At 46.9% G+C, this 21,944-nt stretch overlaps 1 long non-coding RNA gene across 2 annotated transcripts; it reads right to left on the minus strand.

Annotated features, from left to right (window-relative positions):
- Positions 1 to 15,040: 15,040 nt before the first annotated feature.
- On the minus strand, positions 15,041 to 18,263 carry LOC146221852 (uncharacterized). 2 transcript variants are annotated; one of them, XR_014746725.1, is made up of 3 exons: positions 17,394 to 18,250; positions 15,216 to 16,887; positions 15,041 to 15,066 (listed from the first exon to the last, which is right to left on the minus strand). It is a non-coding gene; the product is annotated as an uncharacterized LOC146221852 (long non-coding RNA). The 2 variants fall into 2 exon arrangements; XR_014746724.1 differs by lacking the exon at positions 15,041 to 15,066 and having other exon boundaries at positions 15,761 to 16,887; positions 17,394 to 18,263.
- Positions 18,264 to 21,944: the final 3,681 nt, after the last annotated feature.

Raw genomic sequence — 21,944 nt, forward strand, 5'->3', positions numbered from 1 at the left:
TGGCAGACAGACAGGAATCATGCAGCTGAGCTTTCCAGGCCCCTAGGGGGCAGCTGCGGGTACAACAGAACTAATGAAGCTGCAGTGCCATGTCTTCAGATGGCCTGCCTGCCTTAATGGAGCAGCACTCTGGAGGGATCCGCATTAAACCGCAATACCCAGGGGGCTTTTCTCCCAACACCAGGAAGTCCAAAAAGAAGTGGATGGAGCCATAGGGGGCCCTGAGGGAGAGGCTAAAGCTGGATCGAGGAGAGGACTGGGAGCGGGAAACGCAGTGACGGAATGTGGAACCTCCAAGGAGAATGACGCTGAGGCGGAATTAGAACCCTGAGGGAACGCCATAAAGACCAAGGTTCCAGAGAGAAGTCCCACACGACAGTGGAACCTAGAGGGGTGTGGAGAGAAAGGACACCAGAAGGTTCTACGCCAGACAGGACCGTGATTAGAAGCAGCTTATACACCAGTGTTGTTTGTCCCTCTATGGTTTCCATGGTACAGTGTGGTACAGTATGGTACAGGGTGTGATCTGGGTACGTTTTCAAGGTTGTACGGTATTTTTAAACCACTCCCATGTAATTACGCTGAACGCCATAATAATGATTCTAATTCTAATTCCTCAGATTTATGAAACCTGTCGAACTGTGAAAACTGTGAATTTTCGCGTGTTTACAACCCCCGAATGGTGTTCTAGCCCTCGGGCGAGAGGTGCAAGGCATAAACTGTGCAAACGACAAAGAAGGAAACCACACACGCCACGTTCCTTTAGAAGCGATAATGCAGCGATTCTTTTTTATTAGTGCAGAAAAGACAGTACAGGGAGTGTTCATGTGTGTTCTCTGTCTAACAGCCACCCCCCCCCCACTCCCATCCCCCCACACCAGAACTCTGTATTCATAAATCACAAAGAGGAATAATCATTACAGCTTTCATAAACATACGGCAGGATTCGTCACATACGACCAACAGAGGAAACACTCCAAAACAAACAACAAAAAAAAAGTTACAGACCACCAGTGGGTTGGAAGGTAGAAACATCCACATACATAACATCACAGACATGATTAAAGCACCAATAAATAATAAGATATCGATCATAAATGAAATGTAAATAAAGAGGCAGTTCAGTGAGTGTGTTTATGATGAGTTCTCGCCGCAAAGAGGTTGTTGGGGGATATTCGATGGGGCTTCCTGATTGGCTGCTGCCTCCCTGAAAGGTCAAAAAGTCACCATTTGACCTTGCCGCAGAGGACGTGCGAGGTTAAACCTAGAAACCAACCGACCAGACACCATTATGATCTAATTTCCCCTCAAACCCTTTTACATCAAACTAGGCGTTCTGTCAATCGCGTTGCAGAATTTCTAAAAGTCCAAAGTAGGCCAACGGACAAAAGAAACTCTTAGTCCTTCAAACCACTTAAGGAAATAGCGTCGCTCAACCCTAAACTACGAACAACTTGCCCGAAAGCACAAGAATCCTGAAAGTCGCTCCCCCCCCCCCCCCCCCAGTGTGTCGGTCTAAACACAGCCATATCGTCATCAGGATGGCCGGACAGTGACGAACCCTGTGAAGACCGACAGTATCTCTCTGTGTGGACGGAGCGCGGGAGCGAAGCATACGACCAAACCAAACTAACAGGGTGAACTAACGGATTCCCGTCTCGACAGACACATCATGCAGGACGTTAAGGGACATCTCACGGGATCAAAGGGCTGGATAGGGGATGTAGAGTGGGTTGTGGCGGCGAGTATGGCTTCAAAAGGAACATCGCGTCGGAATCAACTCAACCCAGGAGTCAGGCTAACAGAGAGCTCGAAACGAATGGCGCGGGTGACGATGGGGAAAGGGAGAATCTCAGGGAGATTCTCTTCCAACAACAAAACTTGATGGATAACCGAGAGTGAGAGAGATGGACTGGCGCTTGTCTGTGGTGGGGGGCGGGTTACTTCCAAGTATAAACAACGGGGCTTCGTGGCAGGGTTGTTATGGGGGCTGAGAGTTACTGGCTGAGTTCCAACCCTACACCCCTAAACCCTGAGCACTTGTATTCGTACAGACTGCTAATACATTCTAGGATTCATCGCACTCTTCTCACTTTCTCTAGCTTCCAAGCATACATTTTCACAGTTGAAAAAGTTGGTCCAACATCGTCTGACCACTGAGTTGTTTGCTTCTATTGGACGTCTGTGTGCTTGTATTGGATGTCTGATTGGAGCCAATAGCTGGTGCTGTCCAGCAACCCTATGGGAGCAGACCTTGTCACGGTGGCCTCTGATTGGCTAAGTGGATGAAAAACAATTTTCACTCACTCATCTGTCCAATCCAGTCAGATCCTCAGAATGATGGGGGGGGGGGGGGGGGGTACAGATATGGCCACTCAGATGGCAACTCAAATCACACACCCTGTACCGCAGTGATGTCATCAAAATGAGTCAAACCACCCCCTCTACCTTGCTTCTTTCGCTCCCTCCCCCCACCAACACCGCCCCCATAATTGCCGTGCTAAATGACTTCAGTCGGAGAAAGCCAAGAGGGGGAGGGGAAGCAGGAGGAGGAGGGGGAGCAGGAGGAGGAGGGGGAGCAGGAGGAGGAGGGGGAGCAGGAGGAGGAGGGGGAGCAGGAGGAGGAGGGGGAGGAGGGAGGCGGAGGGGGAGCAGGAGGAGGAGGGGGAGCAGGAGGAGGAGGGGGAGCAGGAGGAGGAGGGGGAGCAGGAGGAGGAGGGGATGACATGCGTGTGCTAGATGTGCCTCTTGGGTCTGCTTTTGTCCTTTAAATAGAAAAAAAAGAGGTTACAGTCCAATAATAATACAATACTAATTAGTCAAGGGAGGGACAGACATCAGGCTGGTCTGGCTTGCAGGAGCAGGTCGCTGTGCTACATACAGGTGGAGGGGAGGGGGGGGGGGGAGAGTGGGAGGAAGGGGTAGCATTGGGTTTGCGACTTAATCCAGATCGATTGAGGGTTCTGTGGGTGGATATGTGTGTGTGTGTAGTGGGTTGTGCTATGCGATAGTTCTGTGCTTCAGATAGGCTGTTTCATTGTTCATGGGCACCGGGTGACTGATACGGGGGCGTTCGTTTCGACTCTCTTTGTCTCCCTCTGTCCTCATTCCTTCTCTTGTCCCTTTTCCATTCTCCCACCTCTCTCTCGTTCGCTCTCTCACTGTCTCTCTCTCTCTCCCTCTCGCTCTCTCACTTTCTCTCTGTCAACACAATCTTGTCGTTCTCTAAGCCACGGTTTCATTCTCTTCGTATTCCTCTCTCTTTTTCTCCTTCCACCCCCAAATCTCTTACACTCTCTCACTCTCTCTCTGTCTCTCTCTGTGTCGCTCTCTCTCTCTCTCTCTCTCTCTCTTTGTATCTCCCTCTAGACCAAAGGTGACGATCTTGTTTCCAGGCTGGCACTCGATCAGAATCATTATCGAGTGTTTATTTAAAGACGAAGGGGTGTCCGGTTACCAGTGTGATTGCACCAGTCAGTAACCCCAAACCAGCGCTGACGTGGTCCAATGGAACATTTCTACCTGCCTCTCTGGATCCCTGGCAGTTGCTGATGGAAGAGGACAACGTGACTGACACTCCCCTATCTGCCATCACACCCTTTCGCAAAAGGAACCATGGCAGTATTGTTGTCTGTTTGTATTCAGACGCTGAAACCTTACCATTATGTTATATTCCCCGGCCTCCCCCAAAAAAAAACTTTACTCCCAACTGTCAGCCAATAGGATCTGTTTTTACAAGCCATTCACCTGACGATGGGCAAATGGGATGAGTTTTTACTCGCTGTGTCTCTGACCTAGGGGTCTAGTCCTGCGATTATCCCTGATTCTGCTAAAGGAGGAAAGATTGTGAATTAAGTGCCGTCGATGGAGTGTGCCTGATTGGGGATGTTTTAAAGCCCCGCCCCTTGGTTTTCACCTGCCAATCAATTATCCTGCAGCCCGCTGCGCTCTGACCTCCACCCCAACCACGAAAACCACAGTTACCATGACCACCAGCATCCTCGTGAGGTCACATCCTCCCGAGTCATCGGATGTCTGGTCGACGTGGGGTGTGGAGGGGAGAGAGGAGAGAAGGAAGGAGAGGAGGGGAGAGAGGAGAGGAGGGGAGAGAGGAGAGGAGGGGAGAGAGGAGAGAAGGAAGGAGAGGAGGGGAGAGAGGAGAGAAGGAAGGAGAGGAAGGGAGGAAGCAAAGGACAGAACATGACCTGAAATTCAGTCTCGGTCATCATGGATGGAGAGAGGGAACACGAAAGGGGAGAGGGAGAGAGCCATGGGGGAGGGAGAGAGAGAGAGGGAGAGAGAGAGAGGGAGGGAGGGAGGGAGGGAGGGAGGGAGGGAGGGAGGGAGGGAGGGAGGGAGGGAGGGAGGGAGGGAGGGAGGGAGGGAGGGAGGGAGGGAGGGAGGGAGGGAGGGAGGGAGGGAGGGAGGGAAGGAGGAGGGAGATTTGTTGATAACGACGGAGTGGGGAATGGAGAATGTGCTTGTTACAACATGTAAACAAAATTGTTTTTCTCCCTTTTTGTACTATTTTTGTGCTATTTTATTGTCGGCGGAGGGGGTTTTGGTGGGTGAGAGTGTGGAGGGATGTTGGGTGATTTGGTGGCGGGGGGGGATATTTCTCATGCTAGATTATAAATTCCGCTTCTTCACTCTTCTCCTCCGACTCTCTCTTCCTCCCTCCTTTCCTGCCTCCCTTTCCCTTTCACATCAAGGATATCTGTTGGTTCTCTAAGTTTGTGATGATTCAATTCCTGCTCCCCTCTCCTTCCTCCATTCTCTCAATCTTTTTACATCATTTATTTTCTGCGGAAGTTTTTTTTTTTTTTTTTCTCAAATATTTCTTTTTTCTCTCTCGTTCTGTCGTTCTACTTCTTTTTCTTCTGGAAGCGTCTGAACTGGTTCTGGATGGCGAGAGCGGCCTTCTCTGTCTCGGGCGCCTCCAGGTCAATGTCAACTTCCTCTTCCTGTTCCTCTGCTGGGGGTTTCACTGCAGAGTCGGGCATCTTTCCTGATAGGCCAGAGGTCAAATCAATCAATAAATCAACCAATTAGACAGTTAACCAATACATGAAGTATTCCTGGATTCTAGTTTCCTGGTAAAGCATCATGCTCAATGTAACTTTAAGCTTTAGCAGGAAACGGATTTCAAAAGACAATGAACACTCACACAGACTCACACACAAACACACACACTGTCACACACAAACGCACACACACTCACACACAAACACACTTAAACCCCTCTTCAACACACAGAAACGCCAGACCTCTCACAAGTTCAACCTTACCAAGTTTGGCCAAGTCTACACCAATGACGTGTGTGTGTGTGTGTGTGTATGTGTGTGAGGCTGAGTTACAGTGGTGTCTCTGTGGCTAGGAGCGGTAGGAGCTAGTTTACACTGTGTGAAGAGTCTCAATCAAGCTGAGATGGAAAACTAACTACAGAAAGAGAAAGAGAGGATGGAGGAGGGAGGAGGGAGGGGGGAGGGAGGAGGAGAAGGGAAGAGGGAGGAGGGAGGAGGAGAAGGGAGGGGGGGAGGAGAAGGGAGGGGGGAGGAGAAGGGAGGAGGGAGGAGGAGAAGGGAGGGGGGAGGAGGGAGGAGGAGAAGGGAGGAGGAGAAGGGAGGAGGGAGGAGGAGAAGGGAGGAGGGAGGAGGGAGGAGGAGAAGGGAGGAGGAGAAGGGAGGAGGGAGGAGGGAGGAGGAGAAGGGAGGAGGGAGGAGGAGAAGGGAGGAGGGAGGAGGGAGGAGGAGAAGGGAGGAGGGAGGGGGGAGGAGGGAGGAGGAGAAGGGAGGGGGAGGAGGGAGGAGGGAGGAGGAGGGAGGAGGAGAAGGGAGGAGGGAGGAGGGAGGAGGAGAAGGGAGGAGGGAGGAGGAGAAGGGAGGAGGGAGGAGGGAGGAGGAGAAGGGAGGAGGGAGGAGGGAGGAGGAGAAGGGAGGGGGGGAGGAGAGACACGCAGATAGGGTACAAGCGAGGGAAAGAGAGTGAAAAGAGAGACAAACAGAGAGGGTGGGGGCGGAGGAAGGTTGGGTCTCTGACAGTTCTAAGTGCGTGAGTGAAGATGTTGATGTCCCAGGCCTAAACAGACACATCAATCCTATTATAGCCAGGCAACGGGCAAAGAACAAATGCAAAGAATGACTGGTATTTTAGACCACTGTCATTCACTCTCATCTCTCCAAACAAAGTTATCTGAGTCGACAGAAATGAGACCTGAACACTAATTAGATTAGTCTTCAGGACCTTGGAGGCACTTACTCCAGGGGGTAAAACCTTGGGCTGAACAGCATAGTTGTGGATGTCAAGGGCTAAGAACGCATAGCATAGCCCTTGTCATCCACAACTATGCTGTTTAGCCCAAGGTTTTTCCCCCATGGAGTAAGTTCCTCCAAGGTCCTGAAGACTAAAGGGCTTGCTAGCTCCTGCTGTATGCTGTAACTGAAGCAGCTGGCTTGCTAGCTCCTGCTGTATGCTGTAACTGAAGCAGCTGGCTTGCTAGCTCTTGCTGTATGCTGTAACTGAAGCAGCTGGCTTGCTGGTTGCATCTGTGAGTTAGCGTAGCCTAGCCGCTGGCTAAGCGCTATGTGTGAGTGTGAAAGCCATGCCAGAGAGAGTAATCGTGGGAGAGAGATACCGAGGACGCATAGAGACTTGACAGAGAAGAGAGATGGATGAGAAACATAAAGGCAGAGGTGTAAGAGAGAGAGAGACGCAGAGAGAGAGAGAGAGAGAGAGAGAGAGAGAGAGAGAGAGAGAGAGAGAGAGAGAGAGAGAGAGAGAGAGAGAGAGAGACAGACAGACAGACAGACAGACAGACAGACAGACAGACAGACAGACAGACAGGCAGGCAGGCAGACAGAGACAGAGAGACAGAGAAACATACAGACAGAAGGACAAAAAGACTACCAATCCTGTAGGCAGATAGTATGTCAGCCAGTCACACTAACCTTTGTTGTCTGATGCAGGCATTTGGCTGCTGTTGGGGGTCCCAGTGGAGGTGAGCTAATGGAGAGAAAACAGAGAGAACAGAGAGAAAGAGGGAGAGAGACAAAGAGAGAGAGAGAGAGAGAGAGAGACAAAGAGAGAGAGAGAGAGAAGGAGATGTAAGAGTGTCAATAATATAAACAATCCACTCTAAGAGAAGACCTCATGTTCACACCATGGCAGACGGCACGATGACATAAACAACACATTAAGACATTAAGACAGCTCTCCAGACACAGATGGGCCACAACCTTGCCACAGGAATCTACTGGCACAAGCTACACACAGACCCGTTTGATATCAATCATTTGATTGGGCACAGAAAAGTAGCTTCCGAATGCACAACACAGTGTGTCTATGTACTTGATATGAATGAAGGACAGATATTCTGCTTTTGTTTATGCGTGTGCGTGTGTGTGTGTGTGTGTGTGTGTGTGTATGTGTTAGAGTGTTTTTCCCTTGTCTCTAACCAAGGAGAGAAACACAGTGAACAGTCTCAACCATCTAGAGCTGACCCCGTCCCTGTGTGACAAGTGACCTAATTTTCTCATCTCTCTCTTTCTCATCTCTCTGTCTCTATTCTCTCTCATCTGTCTCTCTCCCTTTCTCTCATTCCTCGCCCTCTCTCCGCACACTTTGTCAACCTCACTCTCTCTCTCTCTCTCGCTCTCTCTCTCTGCCTGTCTCTGCTTCTCTCTACTTCTCTCTGGCTCTATCCTCTTGGGTCTCTATCTGTGTACAAGACTGTCTGCACACCACTGTTACAGCTTCACTTCAGTGCCTGAGTATCTGTGACACACAGACAGAGTGGGAGGGAGGTGGAGGGGGGAGAGAGGGAGGGAGGTGGGGGAGGGAGAGAGGGAGAGAGGGAGGTGGGGGAGATAGGTTGGGGAGGGAGGTGGGGGAGGGAGAGAAGGAGAGAGGGAGGGAGGGAGGTGGGGGAGGGAGAGAAGGAGAGAGGGAGGGAGGGAGGTGGGGGAGGGAGAGAGAGAGGGAGGTGGTGGAGGGAGGAGGGGGAGGGAAAGAGGGAGGAAGGGAGGGAGATGGGGGAGGGAGGGAGGGAGGTGGGGGAGCGAGGTGGGGAAGGGAGGGAGGTGGGGGAGGGAGACAGAGGTGGGGAAGGGAGAGAGAGGTGGGGAAGGGAGAGAGGTGGGGGAGGGAGAGAGGTGGGGGAGGGAGAGAGGTGGGGGAGAGAGGGAGGTGGGGGAGGGAGAGAGGTGGGGGAGAGAGGGAGGTGGGGGAGGGAGAGAGGTGGGGGAGAGAGGTGGGGAAGGGAGGGAGGTGGGGAAGGGAGGTGGGGAAGGGAGGGAGGTGGGGGAGGGAGAGAGGTGGGGGAGGGAGAGAGGTGGGGGAGAGAGGGAGGTGGGGGAGGACACAGAAAGACACTGTGCATCTGTCTTTGTATGTGTGTGTGTGTGTGTGTATCTGTCCATGTGTATCTCTTTATGTGTGTGTGTGTGTGTGTATCTCTCTGTATGTATCCCTGCCTAACCCTGTCCTCATTGCGCTTTATGATCTAGGCAAGAAATGGCCCATGCATAAAGCAATCTCTATCTGAGCGTGAGTCACCACAGTGCCTCTTCTGGCCTGACACTGGGAAAACTGTGTGTGTGTGTGTGTGCGTGTGTGTGTGTGTGTAGGTGTGTGTGTGACAAAGAACGTGTTGGTCTAGGGGTCCCCGGCGTAGAGGATGACTATGGAGAACGAGGGTGAAACATGGAGAGTAAGAACGAGATGTGAGCCTCGGCTGGCAAGTACGTGTGAGGGCGAACGCCAGAGAGTGTGTGGAAGGGAGAGAGTGTACGTGTGTGTGTGTGTGTGTGTGTGTGTGTGTGTGATGGTGAGAATTGTGAGTGCTTTCAGCGAGGTACATTAAAACATCCTCTTAGAGAGAAGAAGCACCTCTCATCTCCACCCTTCTGTCATAATCCTGTCTCTCTCTCTCTCTCTGTCTCTCTCTTTCTGTCTTTCTTCCCCCCCCACCTCTCCACACACAGACACTCATCCAATCACTGTCACCACTGGGGCGGACGGAGAGAGGGAGGGAGCAGGAGTGGGAGTGTGAAAGACACACACACACACACACACACTCGCTCAAAGGATGGCCGCCCGAGGTGTAAATAGCACCCTCTGTTTGTAGTCTAGAGAGAGGGAGAGTGAGAGGGAAAGTGAGAGAGAGACATTGTAGTCTAGAGAGAGGGAGAGTGAGAGGGAAAGAGAGAGAGAGATGGAGGGTGGTTGGAGGTGAATGAGAGAGAGACAGGAGGTGTGAGAGAGAGGGAGATTGTAGATAGAGAAGAGAGAGAAGAAGAATGACAGAGAGTAAGAGAGAGAGAGAGAGAGAGAGAGAGAGAGAGAGAGAGAGAGAGAGAGGGAGGGAAGGAGGGGGGAGTGATGGTAAGTGAGAGACAGGAGGTGTGAGAGAGAAGGAGATTGTAGATAGAGAAGAGAGAGAGAAGAAGAATGAGAGAGAGGAAGAGAGAAAGAGAGGGGTGAGTGATGGTGAGTGAGAGAGACAGTAGGTGTGAGAGAGGGGGATTGTAGACAGAGGAAGAGAGAGAGAGTGTAAGGAGGTGAGAGAGAGGGTTGTAGAAAGAGAGAGAGTGCGAGAGATCAGAAAGAGAGATCAATCCAGCCTGCCTGGCACACCTATCTGCGCTATCAGTGTCTCTAATAATAGAATTTGCTCAATATCTGTCAAAACATCATTAATCTATCTCTCTATCATTCCCAGTCTTGCCCCCCTGCCATTCCCAGTCTATCTCTCTTTCTCTCTCTTCTTACAAAGATGCCGCCAAAGTGTGCGTGTGTCATTATTGAGATTACTGACTGACACATGGAAATGAATGTGGAGAGAGGCTTGAGAGATGAGGGATAAGAAGAAAAAAAGAGAAAAAGAGAGAAAGAAAGAGAGAGAAAGAGAGAGATGACGAAGACAAGCCGACACTTGGGGTGCCGGGGATTTGAATGATGAGCTGAACGACTACAAAGCAAAGGAGAGAGATTTGAGAGAGAGAGAGAGAGAGAGAGAGAGAGAGAGAGAGAGAGAGAGAGAGAGAGAGAAAAAGAGAAAGAGAGAGGGTGGAAAGGCTGAGGACTGAAGGAAACGCAGCCCGCTCCATTGATCTTTTACCTCCATACGGCATGCTGTTTCTGTCTCCTTTTTCCTCTGCTTTTTTCCTCCTCTCTTTCCTCTCCTCTCCCCTCCTTTCTCCTCCAAAGCTCTCCTTTCCTCTCCTCTCCCCTCCTCTCTCCTCCAAAGCTCTCCTTTCCTCTCCTCTCCCCTCCTCTCTCCTCCAAAGCTCTCCTTTCCTCTGCTCTCCCCTCCTCTCTCCTCCAAAGCTCTCCTTTCCTCTCCTCTCCCCTCATCTTCTCTGCCCTCTTCTCCTTGCTTTTATTTATTTTCCTCTCTTCTACCCTCCTCTCTCTTCCTCTCCTCTTCCAGATACATGCTTGTCAGTCGTCTTACTTATTTGCACTGGTTAATACTGTAATTCATGAGCATGGGGCCTTAGAGACAGCCAGAGAGAGGAAGCGAGGGAGGGAGGGAGGGAGGGAGGGAGGGAGGGAGGGAGGGAGGGAGGGAGGGAGGGAGGGAGGGAGGGAGGGAGGGAGGGAGGGAGGGAGGGAGGGAGGGAGGGAGGGAGGGAGGGAGGGAGGGAGGGAGGGAGGGAGGGAGGGAGGGATGCGAGACAGAGACAGAGACAGAGACAGAGACAGATTGCAGCATTTAAGAGTCTGCCCTAGGGGAGCTGCTGTAGGTGATAGAGAGAGAGACAGAGAGAGAAAGAGAGGGAGGGAGGGAGAGAGAGGGAAACAGAACAAGAGAGAGGGAGAGAGAGAGAGAAGACAGTGATGTGAAATAAATGGAAAACACTCTTTCTTATTTCGACAAACTGTTTATGGAATATATTATACTATGATCAGACAAACACCCACCCCCACACACCAACACACACACTTGGCTAATGTGCTTTGGCTCAAGAAGCTTACTTCCAACCAGGAATAGCCTATAGTGAGCCCTTGCTCTCTAACACTCGTGTTGTGGCTGTATTTCCTAATCCCTGGACTGTCAAGTGTCCTCTACCTCGCACAGACTCTCATGTGTGTGCGTGCGTGTGTGTGTGTGTGTGTGTGTGCGTGTGTGTGTGTGTGTGCGTGTGTGTGTGTGTGTGCGTGTGTGTGTGTGTGTGTGTGTAACACAACAAATACTCTGCCATCCTCTCCTTGCATCTCCCCTCCCCTTCTCCACCCTCCTTCAACAGCCCTGTTCTCTGCATGCATACAGTAGCTAAACTCAAGTTTACGACTGCTTTGCCACTCATGCTTTCTCCCAAACACAGACAGCTCCGTCTCTCGACGATACTGCAAGCGGTGTGTTGCTGCCTGGACCACTGAGCGTCTTTCACATGCTGTCCAGTAACACACATGACACGTCATACAACACCACCAACCTAACCTCATCCTGTTTATATAGCTCATGCCTACAGTGCAAGAACTTGTCCTGGAAGGTTCTAAATCCTATGTCTACGTGAATAAATCTTAGGCGAACTAGTATTCTTCTGAATAATGTAGGATGTATATAATAAAAGTGGATGTTGGTGTTCTGCCGTGTGATGTGAACATCCAGATGTCCTCTCCTGCTCTGTCCTGTTTAGCCAACAGACAGCTGTTCATATCAGGGACGATGCAGACTTTACTCCCCAAGCTTGGTGTGTGTGTGTGTTTCATGTTTCTGTGTGTGTTTCATGTTTCTGTGTGTGTTTCATGTTTCTGTGTGTGTTTCATGTTTCTGTGTGTGTTTCATGTTTCTGTGTGTGTTTCATGTTTTGGTGTGTATGTGTCTTAAGTGTCTGTGTGTCTGTATGTGTGTGTGTGTGCTTGCACAAATGTGCATGAGCCTTGACTGCGTGTGCACACGCGTGTGTGTGTGTGCGTTGCATGCGTTTGCACATGTGTGTGTGTGTGTTATTGCTTAGTATCTCCAGCAAGCTGTTCCTACAGTACGTAACCCATGCCGACAGCTGTTCATCATCTCTGTACTGGGGCCTCGTTAACCAAGCTGTGGCCTACATGATCACCAACAATCCAGACCATAATACTACCACAAAGCAGCTGTTTCTATCCACCCCATATGGTGGGAATGTCACGACACCAAAGATTGTCTGATCCTCTTCCTCACTCATCCACTGAGCAGAGGAGATGAGAGAGCAGGAAGTGGGATTCGAACCGCTGCCTCTATGGACTTGGTAATGTGTGGGCACCTCTGCTGTCACATAGCTCGCCGTGTGAGCTTCCTCTCTTCCAGCTATTCCCTTTAAGTACTCCTACACTTCAGGTTTCAAACAGCACAGTCCAACCGACAATTTCAACTGCCACTCCACAACCCAGAAATAAACCCGTAAAAATTACACAATTCCCCGTTAATGGTTTTACGTAAGTACTGACTGCACGTAGGTGGATGGTTGCTGCTGCTAAAATAGACCGACGGACAACTGGAGATGGAGGACTGTTATGGTGCCTCTGATGGTGTGGTAGGGTATGGATGACAAGGAGAGAAAAAGAGGGAGGGAGAGGGGAGGAAGAGAGAGGGGGAAGAGGGAGGGGGAGAGAAAGGGAGGGAGAGAGAGAGAGACAGAGAGACAGAGAGAAAGAGAGAGAGAGAGAGAGAGAGAGAGAGAGAGAGAGAGAGAGAGAGAGAGAGGAAAGAAGGAAAGAAGGAAAGAAGGAAAGAAGGGAGGAGAGGGTGAGTGTGAGACAACGAGAGTGGGAGAGCAAGAGAGAGGGGGAAGAGAAATAGGAGAGAGAAGCAGATCGACAGCTGGACAGAGAGAGCAAGAACAAGGCAGAGTGAGGCTCTCTTATACAATATAGGGTTACATATTGTCCAATGTGTCGGCCGCAAATAGAACCGCCCACATTGTGACTGGGCGAGAGCCTGTCAATCACCTCAGTCAGCCTCCAGTGTGGAACAGCACTGACTGCGACTCCCGGGAAGTAAGAAGGAGCAGGAAAGCAGGACCAGCAGAGGAAAACAAAGGAGAGAGCAGGGAGGAGGAGAGATGGTGGGAGAACCTTATTATTTTCATCGCACACCCAGCATGAGGCCTAAGACTTTGCTCGACTCTGAAAGGTCTCTCTGACTCAGTCAAGTCAAGGACACGCCTGTGTCTCCCTTCCACGATATTTACTTTTGAATCCGGTGGAGATTCAATACTGAGCAGTATTTACCATATGTTTCCTCTGCAGATAGAGGACCCACCTAACCTGAAGTGTCAATCTTGACTGATCCTCTGAACAGATCCCATCCCATCCTGCGCACACACACACACACACACACACACTTGCAGATTCCCCCAACACACACAGGTACAGTACACATATATAGAAAAAGAATGAAAAGGAGACAGAGAGAAACCAACCCCACTCAATGCTCAGCAGAAAGTATTTATAGCCTGCAATAAAAGGATTACCTCCATGGAGAAGGAAAAAAACTGGCAATAATTTTCCAACATGCCAGTTGGCTGTTTCACTCTAATCCAGGACTAGGAAAGACACACACGCAAGAGGGGGGGGAGGGGGGCATGAGGGAGAGAGACAGAGAGGGAGAGAGAGAGAGAGAGAGAGAGAGAGAGAGAGAGAGAGAGAGAGAGAGAGAGAGAGAGAGGGAGAGAGACAGAGAGGGAGAGAGAGAGAGAGAGAGAGAGAGAGAGAGAGAGAGAGAGAGAGAGACAGAGAGGGAGAGAGACAGAGAGGGAGAGAGAGAGAGAGAGAGAGAGAGAGAGAGAGAGAGAGAGAGAGAGAGAGAGAGAGAGAGAGAGAGAGAGAGAGAGAGAGAGAGAGAGAGAGAGAGAGAGAGAGAGAGAGAGAATGAGACAGATGAAGAGAAAGAGAGAGGAGTAAGGTAATTGGCACATTTCCTGTTATACCTCACTAGCTGGGCCCAGTATCACTGCTCCTTTAGGAGCCACTAATTAACCCCAGTCCGCCTTAAATAGAACGCGTTTAGTGAGGGAGAGATCTCCTAACTCATCATTAACAACATAACAAGAACACACAAGTGTCCTTACAGAACCTTCTCTTATGCTTTCCACTGATTCCTTCTTTCTCTTCTCAGCTGTCTCTCTCTCTTTTGTTTGTTTGTTGCCTACCTGAGGGCACTTGTGCTCGGCAAAATCATGTTTCTCTGAGACGTGTATATATATGTGTGTGTGTGTGTGTGTTTGTGTTTGTGTGTTTGTGTGTGTGTGTGTGTGTTTGTGCTCAGATTAAAAGAAAACCAGACAGCTGTCAATTTTGGCAGCACTGATGAACACGGCTTACATAATGCAGCTCCCTTCATTCCAGCACTTATTACAAATTAAATACTTTTTTTTTTCTCCTTCATGGTTTCCTGTGTGAGTGTTGGTGTCTGAGTTTTAGTGTGCGTGCGCGCCACTCGCTGCGCAGATGTTCGCTCCCGGATATGCGCGCGAGTGTTAGGCTAATACCCCGCTTTGTATGTTCTCCCGCTGTTGCTAAGGAGAATATCGGAGGTTTCGAAAAGCATAATGAACAGAAATCCCATGACAAACAAGAAAAGAAAGACAACTATTATGAAAAATAAATCAAGCGTGTTAAACTGTGGTCGAGGAGGGGGGAATGAAAGCTAGCCAACAAACAGTGCTCAGCAACACCTCTGCAGTTAAACTGGCATCTGACCAAGAGTCTGCTGAACGGGACATCAACAATAGGTGAAATAGGACAACGACCTATTAACCCCTTATGCACTACTTTTCATAGTCTGAGAAAGTACGTAAGTCTATCTTATAGTTTAGCCATAATTACGACATGTTAAATGCATACTCTTCACCACTTGCCTGAGGGTAAATGCCCTTGTAGGCTATTGCATGTTTACTATCTGCACGTTCGTTCCCTTCAAATGTTGCCTATAGCCTACCTGGACTAGTGGGATGCAATTGCCATAAAAAAAAAACTACAAACTTTTGTTTTGCCTACTGTAGCTAAGAGAAAAGATAAGTGGAATATATTTAACCCTTTGACACGTACGAACATACCGGTATGTCCAGTCCTGGCTGGTCCCTGGAGCGTACGGACATACCCGTATGTTTAGAACGCGTCCTTAGAATGTCCAGTTTGGCTTATTACGTAACAATAAACTCTTCAAAATTAGACTACGTGTACATTATAAACATAAGTCTTGATGTACTGTATATTTTGAGAAAGTTTACCTTTATTATCCATATGAAAACGTTCAAACAAATTAGTTTAGCTAATGTTAGCTAATAGCTAACCAAAAATAACTCACGCTTTACTCACGTCACCTAGTAAACCGTAAAATTATCAGTTTTCCTTAACTTGGCTATCACTTCCAACACATGTTACTTTTGTACAACCAACTAAAGATCGAAATAATAAATATACATTCACTAATATGCATCTAAAACATCCGACAATAGTTTTTCTTTCGTCTCGTTTTGAGCTACTAGAGGCCATCTTAGATTTTTTTTTCTTCCGGCAACAAATATGACCCTTGATGATGTACCACTTGACCCCGTACACCTCAGTATTTTCTCGTGAGAAGAGTAGGTTATCTCGTTGACCTTTTCACACCCACAATGCATTGAGTACTGACCAAAAAACATGGCAGCCTATATTATCGGTATTAGCCGAGTTAGCTTGTCGACAGCTACACTACGATAATATATCATATGCATTCACTGTGGATTCACTTGAGTGAATATTTGAAAATCGGAACAGTAATGATAGAATTAAGTTATTTGAATCAATATTTTAATAAGTTAAAAAACCCACACCAACACGTTTCTTAATTTTTACCACAGTATCATTTCATTCATTTCAGGTAGCTACATGTCCAGGAAAGGGTACAATCTCGTCATTGTCACGTTACATATCAAGAAATATCATTAGTACACAGCTATAAAAAACATCAAAATCTAAAACCTTGATGCTATGTAGAGGTAGGCAAGGCTTCTGTCAACATATCGGCAGAAAGGTACAGCATGTTTGAGTTGTGTGATGTACTGGCTATATTTAGGACATGATCCTTTACACAGGATCCATTATGGGTATCCAGGATCATGATGAGTTTAGGATTTCTGGATCTGTTGTCATGACAAGTCAACTGGCATTTATGGTCATCATATACTTACAGTATACAATGAAACTAAACAACGTTTTCCAAGACCTAGACAGAACCTACACAACTACAACAACTGTGTGGTATTAGGTCAATAAAAGACAAGATTAAATTTGTCACAAATGCCTCAAGACACCAAAGTGGGGATATTGTGAATGTAAACAAGTAGGGCTAGGTCATAGGAAACTGAATGTAAACATAACATACTAATACCATAATATGTGGACATCAGTTTTTGAGGTAGCAGCCATATGCCAAAGTATTGAGTGGAGTCTGATGATGTACAGGTGTGTGTGGGGTGCATGGGTTTGTCCACAATGCGTGTGGCTTTGCGGAGGCGGCGTTAAGTATAGATGTTTGAGAGAGGGACGAGAGATCCTGACTTTCTTCTTGGCTGTCCTGACTATCTTCTGCTGAGTTGCGGTTCGAAGCGGTGCAGTTCCCAAACCAGGCTGTGATGCAGCTCCTCGGGATGCTCTCTATAGTCCCTCTTACAATGTGGTGAAGATGTGGGATGGGAAATGGGCTTTTAGCCACTGCAGGTATACCAAGAAATAAGGTGTTCAACGGTTTAGTTGATGTTCAGCAGGGATGGGTTGCTTTGTGCTGACCTGACTTGCTCTGCACACCTGAGAGATGGCAATGTAGTACTATACATGGACAATTTGTACAGCAGTGCAACCCTCTTTCAACCTTTTCTGTCTCTTGGAACGGGGTCTGTGCAGGCCAACATTCACATTCACCTGTAAAATTAGAAAGGGAGATGTTCAATATATAGAAAACGGTCAACAGCAGGCAGTCAAGTGGTATGACAAGAGGTGTGTTCATAACCCTATGAAACATTACAGTCATACATAAGTGTCTTGTCAATTCAATAAGTTGTTATTTTGAATAAGCATAAAGTATGGTTTATTCTATGTCTTCCAAGTAGCTCAAGCCTAGATTTTCCAAACAAATTACACTTTCACATTTTTGCAATACTTGAACTGTGGCCTGACAATAAATGAGGAATAATAAAAGTTCCATCAACACGGAAATGAATGGCAGTAGATGGTAGCAAGAGATCACAAAACATAGCCATCAATTTAGAATGGATGTCTGCATTATTGTGTTTGCTCTAATTAGACTAAACATAAGTTACGAGCTAGCTAGCAAAAACATCAGATCGTGGAAATCAACAACAGGTCATGCTGTCATCTCAATATCATGCCACAGGTATGTGTATAATTTGTATAAATAATCTACTCACCGGAAAAGTTTTCCCAGAAAAGTAGAAGCCAACCAGAAAGGTTTGGAAGTATCCAAGCAGCATGAGCTTACTTGATCGCTTTTGATCAAGGGGTCCGGGAGTCATTGGTCATTGTCCAGTCTCGCCTTTATGGCTCAACTTGATTGACATTGTTGATAATTTACTCTGTTACGTTGTTTGTGTGGTCAGATTAAAACGAGTACAAAAATAATGCAGGTGCATCCAGACAGACTAACGTGCTAGGATTGTAATGCATCGTTTTATTTTCCTTACTTATTTTGTGAACACGGGCTGTGTTGCCAGCTCAGTAGGCTTACGAGATGGAAGCCAAGTAGAGAAAACAAAACGATAGTTAGACTGACTGGATGTATCTGAATTATTGTGTATTCGTTATAATCCGACCACACATACAACGTAACATAGCCTCGTAAATTAGCATCAGCTAACTTGTTGATTTGACACTACGAGCTAGCTAGTTTGGCAAAAACATCACATTGTGAAATACAACAGTTCATGCTTTCATACCCGTAGCATGCAAAATATATATGGGTGGTATAATTTGAGTTGTAAAAATACTTTGGTCACCAGAATCATAGCAAAAATATCTACTTTGAAGGTTTCCGCCAGTCCCCTGAAGCGGAAGTAATACGTAACGAGAAGGCGGGATAAACAAAACAACCAATGAATGGAGTAGTCGTCACTAATACGGGGTGCAAACTAGGTCAATGGAAAATGCGAAGCGAGAAATGCTGAAATTGTATAGCAATTCGATTTCAATGCGTCATAATCAATTTCTGGAACATTGACATTAATCAAAACTCACGCGCATAAAAAACTTACTCTGGGGGACCAGTCAAGAAATTTAGAACCTACGTGTGAAAGGGTTAAGACCCTACGAACGAGTGCTGCCTGTAAACTGCAGTTTAACCAAGATTATAGTTTCCAACATTCAATGCGGAGAAACAGGTGGAAATGACATTCGTTCAGATCTACAAGATACTTTTGCCACCCGTCAACGCGCCTCAACGGCTTTCGCGAGTGCCCTCCGGGGCTGCAGGCCCCGGTAAAACGGAGTGTTGGCGACAAGTATTCGTGTGCGGCCGGTGTTTCCTCGTCTGCCGGCGCAGTGGCGCTCTGACTTGGGCTCGAAGCCAAACGCAAGTCGCAAGGAGATGGAGACAGCTGCTCTCTGAAAGCGAGATATTTCCCCCCTCTTTCTCTTTTTTTATATTTTTTTTACCGCACCTTGCATGGTTGTGAGGAAGGGGTGGGGGTGGGGTGTGCCATGGCATCTTATCACTTAAAAACAACGATTTCCGTGTTGAAGCCATTGGAGTTTACGGATGTAGGGTACATTCTAGAAAATAAATCACTTAATGCCAAGGGGGATAAACCGTCCATAAACGAACAAACATTTTCAGCTCGGGAATAAGAGGATGTATCGCCTATTATCACCGCAGAACAAGCAGCAGGCTTTAATTAGCCTACAGGGACACCCACCTGAACGACACTTATCAGGTCCGCACACTCACCTCGCTCATCTTGAGAACGTGCAGGGAGAGTTCTGCAGATTCAAATACTTTCTCTTCTCGCCGAATCAACAAGATCTTCTGATGGCTCTCTTTCGGTCTTAACCGCTTTGGAATGTCTACATAAACGTCGGGAAGCTTTGAAAGGAAACTCGACGGATGCTCTGTGAAAGACGATTCAAGAGTGCGGTACCGTATTTCGGTAAATGAAAGATGAGACTCACGTCACAGTCGGTTTGGTACGGATAGTGCAGTGCGGTTGTGTGCAACTGAACGTCAGGATCCTCCTCTATACCTCTTCTCCCCCCCCCCCCATCCTCCCCTCACACTCTCCTCCCTCTTCGCTTCTCTTCTCTCCTTTCTTGCTCGCCCACTCACAAGTGCTCTCACACGCAGCCTTGCCCCCGTGCCCATGTGAACTGTGGTGAACTGTAATACACTGACAGCTCGAGGACATCCAGTATTCACGTCTGTGAATACATTGATTAGAATCGAATAAATGGCATATATGCAGAGTAATGACGGAAAACTCAATTAAGGGACGTACTGTTGTTTGGGAGTAGCAAAATTCTCATTGAACGAGTTCAACACTTTTCTGTGACACCAAATGTTTTCTTACATTTTAGATTTTTTGTTCGTCTCGTCTGGAGACGGTGTCAGCTTAACACCGTTACGCAAACACGTAAAGTCTTTTCAGTGTCTTTAAGTGTTGGCTGTAGACCAAAGCAGTTTTTGCTGCAGTCAAATTATGTTTTCACACATCCTCTTCCTCTACTATGAAGTGATAGATGCTAAAAGTGTCAACTAGATGGCGACAGAGATCTTTAGAGTTCTGTTGACGATGGAATTATTTGTGGGTGAAAAGTCGAGTGTCACTTGGCGGAAATGGGTTGTAATTCTCCCATCGATGTCATTAAATAAAATAATTAAAAGATGCAGTAGAAAAACCTTTACTGTAGAACAACCGTTAACAAAACTGTGAATCTTGTCCTTGAGGCAAATATAGATTTTTTGTGACCATACATAGAAACTGTATCCAGGGGCGAATCTAGGTTCCCACTTTTGGGGGGGGGGGGGGGGGGGGGTAAGCCCCTAGATAAAACCTATCATTTTTCCTGTGACCTAGCAAAACTAGGGGGGGGTCTGGGGGCATGTTCCCCCAAAAGAAATTTGTGAAAATATCCTTTTAAATAGTGTCCTTTAGTGGGTTTTAGGAAGAGAAATTAACAAATTTAGATTTAAAATATATATATATATATATATATTTTTTATATTTCAGTTTCAGAATACTGAAAAAAGATGAGGCCAGTTGAATGACGTCACACAGGAGGAGGGAGATGAGGAAGATGCTGGCGTCGTATCTTCTCCCATTCCTCTTCCTCAGTAGAGATCTGATGGCCAATGACAGAGCAGCTACACCTGCAGCCATGCCAATGCCCCCATACATGGAGCTTCTGATAATAATAAAACCAAGTAGCGCCTGGCTCCACATCATGTAGTTCCTTCACAATGTTTCAAATTGATAAAACAAAACAAAAGAACAAGGCACAAATACATTAATTTGGATTAACCTGGACACAACAACTTTTTAAATGGGCCTATATTTATTCGTTGTCATATTTTTTTTCTGGCATCTACGAGCTGTCAGTGTTAACGGAGTGATAACGCGTTAAGGCAAAATAGTTTCAACAACAGCAATGATTTTGGCGCATTAAAATTGCAAAAGGAATAAAAACTTTATAAAATAAATTCTAAAATCAGATTTCTGGAACGTAATTGCCTGGAAAGTAGCGGCCTCTCCAAAAATGTGAAATATGCTTTTCCTCTAAACTGTTTACTCTCAGATGGCCTCATTAGCTGACATAACATGTTGACAAAACCTTAAGTTTTTTGTTTTAAAAATAGGACCTAATGTAGGCCTTACTTCAAATACCAGCACATGGCAAAAGCAGATAGGGCCTATTTCATTTTGGTGTTACAGATTTAACCTGCAATTCATTTGTTATTAACTATGGAATATCGTGCAAATAATCGTAATTAAAAATTGTCAACAGCCCTTCCAGCGACACAACAACGTGATTAACTTTGAAAAAACTCATTTGTACAGGATCTGGGACACATAAAACTAGATTCACAGATTGTTGTGGATAAGAAGTAGGCCTACAAAAACAATTAGTAATAGACATATAATTCAACCACATGTAAGGCTGGGTGTCAAACCTGCCCCCACCTCTCATATGCTAAAGTCTGGAGTTTCTGGACGGTCTCAACTTGATGGCTCTCACACCCCATTCAAGATGTGGTCTGATTGGTTGTTCTTGTGTATAAAGGGAATTGTAATGCATTGTTCTTTGGATTCTTCATCTCCTGAGACCTTCTCCTCAGTTCTGCCTTGTCCTACTGTCCTACTCCTTCCTCACCTCTTGTTTTCTCTCTGATTTACAATGATCATGGTAGAGTAGGTAAGATTGAAAACTTTCATATTGTAACATGTTTGCCTTGTAATTGATTTCATTCATTTGCAAAGTTATTAAATGCGTATTTCATTTAACCATACTTTGACCATTCTTGCTCTGATTTAACTCATAGAGTCAAATACCTGGAATTCTATTGGTATTGGCATTATTTGCTTCATGCTAATACACTGTTCAGTTTCCCATCTTCCTTCAAACCATAGGGGAATTAGTTTTGGTTGTTTGGACAATATTTACCCCCCTACACACATAACATTGTAAAATGAATTTACCAACAACAAATAGGCTATATCTGTTTTCCGATTTCTCAAACATTTTCTAATTAAGAATAAACAGCTCTTCACAGTACCTCTTTTGACTGTATCTAATTTGAACAGTTTAGCTAGCAGCAATATAGGTATTTTTTAGGTATTAATCGATATGTTACAATAACACACTGTAAAAGTGACTACATCTGCCAGCACCTTACCTGTAGGAATGGCAGAGAGAGATGTACCACAACTGATTTGGCCGGGCTCATATACATCAGTGAGGTGTGGGGTGTGTGT

The sequence above is a fragment of the Hypomesus nipponensis genome, chromosome 25 (assembly GCF_054491055.1).
Source record: "Hypomesus nipponensis isolate SF chromosome 25, ASM5449105v1, whole genome shotgun sequence".
In the NCBI taxonomy this organism is placed as follows: Eukaryota; Metazoa; Chordata; class Actinopteri; order Osmeriformes; family Osmeridae; genus Hypomesus; species Hypomesus nipponensis.